Here is an 8,230-nt window from a genome sequence, read left to right as displayed (position 1 = left end):
GTCTAAACAATGCAATTGTCGGCATTCCATTTGCATTTCCAATCCTGCTTTCGAGGGAATTGAGGCTTTGTCATTTCCAACCTTCCATTTTCTCGAGCGGTTGTCCTCATTGGAGTCACGGTGCGCTGTAGTCGTCCAGCTGACATTGAGTGAGAGGCAAGGCGCTCCCCAGACAATCGCAGGGCTTTGTAATTTCTGATTTCAAAACTTGCACAATTTTAGGTATCTTAACCCTTTCAGGGACAGCGGTTACTACAGTGGACAACTATTCAAATGTTGCTTCTGCTTATAATAATTAAACTTCAAGTTCAAGTTCAAATCAACTTTATTGTCAAATGTGCATCAACCACTACAAATGGACCCTTATGTGTGTGTTGCCATCTACTGCCATTATTTTTCTATCCATGCCTAGAGACTAATAAAAACACTTGAGAAAAAAATTATTATTTGTGCATGAAAGGATTCATTATTTCTACAGTTGGGTAATCGTATAATTTGTGTCTATCTTCTGCATTCAATTTTATGTTCCTTATCTACACCCTCTTACTAACATATCTTGGTAATATAAAACAAAACGAGGACATTCCATGGTTCAGCATTATAAAAATATGCATTCAGTTTCAAAGTGGCCACAGACCACTACATTAAGACGAACTGCACATTCCAACGAGAACTCAAAAATGTCTCACAATCAACAATCGTATTTGATTATGTACAATTGGGGAGCATAGGAATTAATGCCCTTATTCGGCTGAAAGCTCTGGGATAACTTTGTCTGTCTGTCTGTCTTCATGTGGTCTGCAGAGACTTTTCTGACTAAATATGAAATGGAGCCTTCTGACTCAGTCACAATCACACGTGTCAATAGTCGCCAATGTTGCGTGTGGTGCCACGGAAACAAAAAAAACTTTCTTCGTTTGCTCTGCGGCTGCGAGCAAGGGGAGTCAGTATTTGTTGGAATAACAAAATGCTCCCCATGCCAGAAAGTACTCATAGATCCCGCCTGTCGGGGTGTCAACATGCCCCGCAAGAATGTGCTGAGCTGCGCCCTGGCCAAGTGTCAGTGTGTGCATGACTTGTGTGTATGTTTATTTGTGAGGCTGTGTCGATGTGTGTGAGGGGAGCTTAGAGTGAGTCAGCTGGAACAGCATGTTTATGCGAAGAAGGTGGGCGATGTGAGACCAGGCTCTCGGTTGTGGACGTCGTTTGCTGCTGAAGGTGGTCAGCTGCGAATTAAAAGGAGCCGGGGCACTTGGACTTGGAAAAGGACTGACTACCTGTCGGCTGCGGCTGTCACCACACGACACTTTTGAGTCCTTGTTGCCATGGCAGCAGGTGTCGTTTAGGCAAACAATGAATCACTTCAAATTCAATAAAGACATGCTATTCTAATTATATCTTAATGGCAGTTGCTCGGTCTGGAAGGACTTGGCTCGGCCATCCCGGAGGGAAAAAGCAGAAGACCCATTGTGGACCGAGCGAGCATGGAAATTGGGAGTGGTGGCTGGAGAAATGCTAGTTTGTTGTTGAGCGAGACACAACCCATTACGTGACTGTGATGCCTTTTACTCAAACTTTTCTTTATTACTGTGCGCGTGTCCATTTACAGCAATTGTGCCAACACCCGCCCAGTGCAGCTGCGGTGGGTGATACCGCAACTTTAGCCACTTTGGCGGGTGCGACAGATTATCTTTGATCCGTGATTTGTGTGGATTACTCTCCATGCACAGTTTGGCAAAAAAAAAAAAAAAAAAAGATTTCAGAGTGTTTTATTTTATCTTGCTTATTTTAGTTGCGGTCTAAACATGCCTTTCTCACAGTAGAGAATGAATCCTTGCATATTACTGTGGAGGTGCCAAATGCTGGGCTAAGCTTGTAAGCAGTCGGCTAACTGATGATCAGATGGGTGCACAGTATTTGACAACCCCCCTGATATGGGTTAAAACGGGTGGATTTTGCTGCTTAACTCATAATGCACACGCAAACGCAATATTAATCATAATATGGACGGGGACTTTTGACTTGACTTTCTCTTCAAGCCAAAAACAAAGTGTTATTCAACACAGGATCAACATGAGCATAATTTTATCTGTTTTTTTTTCCTCTCTCATTTTACAAAGTACGCCTTACATTTCACCCATGTTTTTCTGAAATGCTTGTGGAATTCCTTAGCTCCTACTTTGCTGGGCAGCTGTTGCAGAGCAGCAGTGGTTCGCGTCTGCTGGGGGAAGCCTGAGCAGGCTGATTGGGCCCACACACACAGAGGGGATGAGAAGTGTCATGGCCGGCTTACCATTCAAGCCTCCAACGGCCCATGGGGATCAGTCACTGTCCGAGTTGGTAGGGGATCAGCGCCGATCTGTGTGTGCACGTGCATGTACGCGCATACACGCGTGCGTGTGAGGAGTCCCAACTTGTTTCCTGGTTCAAGGTTTGTTCGCATACATATGGACCCATAAAGGGCTCAAAATGCTTTCATTCAGGCAGGTTTGTAATAGGAGGAAATACACCAACTGCTGTAAAGGATGCAGCTCTAAACAAAGATTCATTCACAGGCCTGGAAACATGTGTGCAACACATGCTGAGGCTTGATCACAGCCAGAGCCACAGACTGGATAGCCCGCTCAGACCAGGCTACAAACAACTGCAAACAACCACTCACGATTACACACACACACACACACACACACACACACACACACACGCACACACACACACACACACACACACACACTCATATAAACATATTTACACACACATGCACATGCGCACACACACACATTTTTGCACCAAACTCCATGTTCTCCCAAATTTTCATCTACCACAGGAAGTTGATACATTCTCATGTTGCTTGCTGTTTTCAAGGTAAAACCCAGTGCTTGTGGGCTTGTGTACGTGTGTGTGTGTGTGCGTGTGTGTGTGTGTGTGTGTGTGTGTGTGTTGAGTGATATCCTGTGGAGTGCCAGTGTGTGGAAGTGTCTCAGAACACCCAGAGTGCTCAGAGAGCTGATTAGAGTTAATAGCCTATGAAGCGCACAACAGCTGGAACTGCCTTGCTGCCATTCAAACATACGCATGCATGTACGAACCCACCACACACGTGCGCACAAACACACACACACACACACACACACACACGCACACACACACACACACACACACACACGCACACACACACACACACACACACACACGCACACACACACACACACACACACACACGCACACACACACACACACACACACACACGCACACACACACACACACACACACACACGTACCCTGGTTTCAATGATAGTGAAATGAACTCTCTCTACACCAGGCCTGTCATTCCTCTGGACCTCATCTCTTGGCAGGAACTGAAGAGCTGATATGAGCTTGTCTGACTGCTGACTGCTTTATTTCAGGGCTGGGGTTTCCCTGCTTTGCTGGCCTAGCGATGGAATCTTAAAGATGTGCACGGACATTTCTGAGACGAAAGGGAGGCAACGTACAGCCCTCCATAGACTCGGCATCGTAAATCCTGAAAAGCATGCGCTGTGATCATCAGCGATCCTTGTTCGTCTAAAAATAAACATGTAAAAAGAATTCACAGATGTCAGGTAGGCAAATTTGTGAGGACATCTTTGCCATTTGTCATGCTTGGTTGACAGAAAACAGTATTTAAGTTTTTTTTCAAAGTAACACCACCAGACTACTTGAGACAGTTGCTCACAATATGTGAGGCCTTGCAGAGGTATCCATCCATCGATCATCTAAACCTTTTTAGTCTCACAAGGGTCACAGGTGTCCTGGATCCTATCCCAGCTATCTTGGGGCAGCGGGCGAGGTACAACCTGAACTGGTTGCCACGCATAGACAAATAATCATTTGGACAATTTAGAGTGTTTAATTATCATCATGTTTTTGGACTGTGGGAGGAAACCGGAGTAGCTGGAGAAAACCCACGCAGGCACGAACAGAACATGCAAACTCCTCAGAGGAAGGCCGGAATCGAACCCTGTACCTCTGCACTGTGAGGCCAACGTGCCAACCAGTCATCACCGTGCCGCCTGCCTTGCAGAAGAATAAACTGGGGCCTTGTGAGGGCGGGCGCTGGTTACCAGGATCGGCCAGTGGGTATGGCACCAGCACAAACATTTTCATTTGGTCCTACTTGACTTGCGCTTCTCCTGCGCAGGGAACTCGAAATCAAAATTTTATTACAGACACAGCAGAATCAGAATATTTGTACCGGTTCCACTCGATTCCCGGTTATCAATGCCCAACCCTACTGTTTTCCCAATAGCCCCAATGATTTCATTCCTGTTAGCGTCCCCCAACTCTACAAGTGCCCCCCCCTTCCCCCCCAAAAAAATATCTCGGCAACAATTTTTCCTCAAATTACCATGACTAATTTGAGTAACATTAGCGCTTCTGATTCACTTGTTGCCAGCAATGTCAACAATAAATGTACCGAACAAGACTGCTGATCAAAACACCAAATAAGGTATTAATGTTATTAGTGTTATTAGTCTATACATTTATTAAACGACTTGATGAAATTATTTACCTGACAACAGTCGAATGAGAGCAGTACCGGCTCTTTCCACTTAAAGCACTGACCAGAAGTTTTTCTGAATGTGTTAAAAAAAAAAAAAAAAAAAGCGCAATCTTAAAGATCATGTTTGCGGCCTATATTTTGCTGACTTAATAGTGTTTGATAAATCTGCCTTGACAAGTGGGAAGTGTCTCATCCCATGTTATCTAGACTGGCCTATTGGTCTCTTTTTATCCATTTTAACTCTTCACGTTCTCATACTTGTTCAAATAAACACTGATTGTGGTCTTATAGGCGCATTCGGTTGTAATTTTGATTTGAGGGCTGCTGCACTCAGTAAAAGAGACTTGCAGCAAGATGTCAGATGTATAACTGCAGCGGGGAAATCTGGCGCCATCTTCGACGGCGGATATGAAACCCCCAGGCAGGAGGAACCGGAGAAGGAATTTGTACTTTTTGGCATCCTAGATCCTAAATCGCCCTCAAGTTCTTATATAGTGGTGCAGGGGGACTGATGCCCTCACTAGGCACCGTCAGGAAAATGGAAACAGTGAAAAACAGTTGAATTCGATAGCTCCACAATTGAGTACGTCATAGTTCTGTGTCTTTGCACCTGTTTTCAGCAATGATCTTCAATCATGTTTCATGTTTTTAGAAACAAAATTCCGTATTCATTTTGCGGGTTCTTTGAGCATGTCTGCTGGTGGTGGGAGGTTCACATAGCTTGCATTTAGGGACCGGGCATCTCTGGTTGGTAACGCTCACCTTGCTTTCAATAGCACGATAGTGGGCCATAATCGCAGCTTTACAGAGTGAACCACCACCAACAAAAACATCAGCACAGCTCCAAGCGGCAGTTTTGTGAGAAGGCTGTAGAGGAGGTGAGAGAATTAATATAAATCTTAAATTAGTGTTAAATACACAGTTTGAACTTCAATTACCTTAATCGAAAACACGTGGCGGGTCGTAAACGTAGAGAAGCTGTTGATTCACACGGCACGAGATGGAGGAGGGGGAAAAATAAAAGGAAAACGTTTCTATAATAGTTTGTAAACCAAATCCAATGTCAAAGGCTCAAACATTGAAAGGTAATTCCCGTGGTTTGTGGTATTTTCAAATGCCAAAGGCTGGGGCCCAAAGGTGGCCTATAAGAAAGTGTAACCACATTCGGCCTGTGCCAAGAAATCATCTATGTTATTAGGAAACCTAGTACAGTAAAAACTGGAGTGTGCAGAGTTTGAACTGTCAAACAAAAGCATGACACATTTCAACAGCTCCTTTCCACTGTGACTTGCCATGAACTTTTTCAATAATTGACTCAGAATTTCACATTGCCATTATTTTGCTCACTTGACTTGTATCATGACAATTGCATTCATCCACGAGGTACCGAAAATTCAGGTAATTTCGCTCCCTTCGGTTGCAGATCACCGTGTTGCAAACTAGGCTACGATTACAGTACATATATTGCACATTTTTATTTTAGAATGCTTTTTTTGATATATTGTATATTCGTGCTTGTATCCTCAATGGATAGTTTTTGTATGTTTTTATTCCTGATAATACTAAAGTGGCAATAATTACAGACTTGTGTGTTTTAATTCAAATTTTGAGCAGTCCTTTTCCTGGAGACGGGAAAGGATTGTTTTATTTATTTTTTGTTTGTTTGGTTGGTTGTTTTTTTTTCTGGGATGGAGCAATGGCTCCACAGTGACTCATACAGTAAAAAGGAAAATAAATAGCCTCAACATAATGGGGAATTTTTTTTTGGAGTCTCATATTTCTGTTTATTTTCACGTCTGCCTGATAGTTAGCAGGCTACTTCCTTGTTCCTGATGACGGTCTTGATACTGGGCCTGGTGGATGTTAAAAATTGAAAATACGTTCCTCAAAAGTTTTTGTGTGTGTGTGTGTTTGATGATCGAGACTGTATCATTTGCATTGTGGTGGTGTTGGGCGAGTGCTGGTGGATTGGTGGGGCGGGCAAGCAAGTAGTCAACAAACACAGAAAGCATCAAAACAGTATACTGCTGTGATGTTGTGCTTGACAGAGGCAATATTAGGGTAAGCACTGTAACGCAAGGTTAAATCAGAGCGCAAGTACGGTAGCGGAATGAAAGACAGCGGCGTTGTTTACGACTCGAATAGTGGACCGAACATCGATAGTCTTGGAGGAGGATTAAAGTTGCATTTGTATTGCTCCTTGGCGGGGCCAAAATAGGGCAAGCCATGCGTGACTAATCCCATATATGCACGGTGTATGATGGAAGACCACAAGGGTTGAGCTGCGCAGGGGCTGAAGGGGAGGAAAATGTCAGGCATGTCATCCACCGGGCTCTGTGACACTAATCAGGCAAATCTCCTTGAAGTGCAGAACTTGAGATGAAACCACAGAATGTCTGGAAGGAATTGACTGCAGGGGGAAAAAGTAAGGTAAGTGAAGGTACAGTATCACATCTGAAAAGGTTAAGAGAATTTACTTTATATCAAGACACTGATTACTGTCCAGCGATGAATTAGCCTGTGTGAGTGGAACGACGCATTTCTGTGACTGGGGGAAAAAAAAAAGAAGAAGGATGGTGAGCTGCGGTGGACCGCCGCGTTTGTGAACGTGTCCACCAGGCCGGGGCCCATGCTTTCCTGCCACTCTTCAAGCCCTGTGAATTGTGGCCCATGGGCAGAGGAATGCTTTCTTGTTTCTGCTTGAAAACCGCAATGGAGGTACTCAAGCAATTTAAAGCATGGCTCTAATCTATTAACTCATATGTTTCCTATAAGCGTGCGCTAATTAATGGCCCTGGGGAAAATGAGAGGCTGCACAAATGAGCAGCTTAAAAAGAAAGAGGGAAATGCAGGGAGAGGATGTGACACTCTATTATTTTGGTTTTAGCGAAGCTTTCCAGCAATAACAAAACTCCTTTGTTCAAAAATCATTTACACTTTCACCGTGATTTGATTACAGGCAATTGGCTGTACAGTATTTGTTTGCTGAGTGGAAAAGCAAACAAGGGTGAGTTTCCCCCGTGTTTACTTTAACATGGGGGCAGAATATTTCTGTATACCACTTATAACAGCAATTTTCTCAATCCCAGGAGCATGCATGGGAATGATTAAAGGGGAAAATGTGCACCGTGGTGGCCACAGTTAATCTGGCAATCAGCAAAAGGAAAATGCTGGAGAGGTTGGTGTTTTTTTTTTTTTTTTCTTGGTGTAGCTTTGATTGCACCTGGGCTCATCGTGCTCTCTTTGGAAATATGTTGCAGGGTGTACAGTAACTGTTTTCGTAAACGTGCATTGACACATTCAAGGGAGGAAGAATAGATTGCCTTTACTGTACTATATATGCCGTCGTACAGCCATCAGCCATGAAAGCGGAAGTTACTTTCCCATACCTTGATTAAATCCGCATTTGTCGTCTGGGACAACGTTTAATCAGGCCAGTGAGCATCAGGTAGCAAAGATAAAGTCTCCTTCTGTGACTCTCATCTCCCATGCACGGTCGATCCTTCAACATCTGTTCCAAACACGCCGGAATGGAATCTGTGTTTGCACAGCTGCCTGCTTTCTCAATCTTTCTCCGGTTCTCAGACACCCACTACAGGGGAATAATATCACAGAAGCTTCCAGGTAGCCAAGCTTCTTCTCCGTAGTGCAAGTCGAGTAAGCGAGCTCCTCCATGACCATCGCCT

Source organism: Hippocampus comes, unplaced genomic scaffold, assembly GCF_001891065.2.
Source record: "Hippocampus comes isolate QL1 unplaced genomic scaffold, H_comes_QL1_v1.1 scaffold147, whole genome shotgun sequence".
Classification (NCBI taxonomy): Eukaryota; Metazoa; Chordata; class Actinopteri; order Syngnathiformes; family Syngnathidae; genus Hippocampus; species Hippocampus comes.
The sequence above is the reverse complement of the archived record's forward strand: the minus strand, read 5'-3'. Positions refer to the sequence as shown.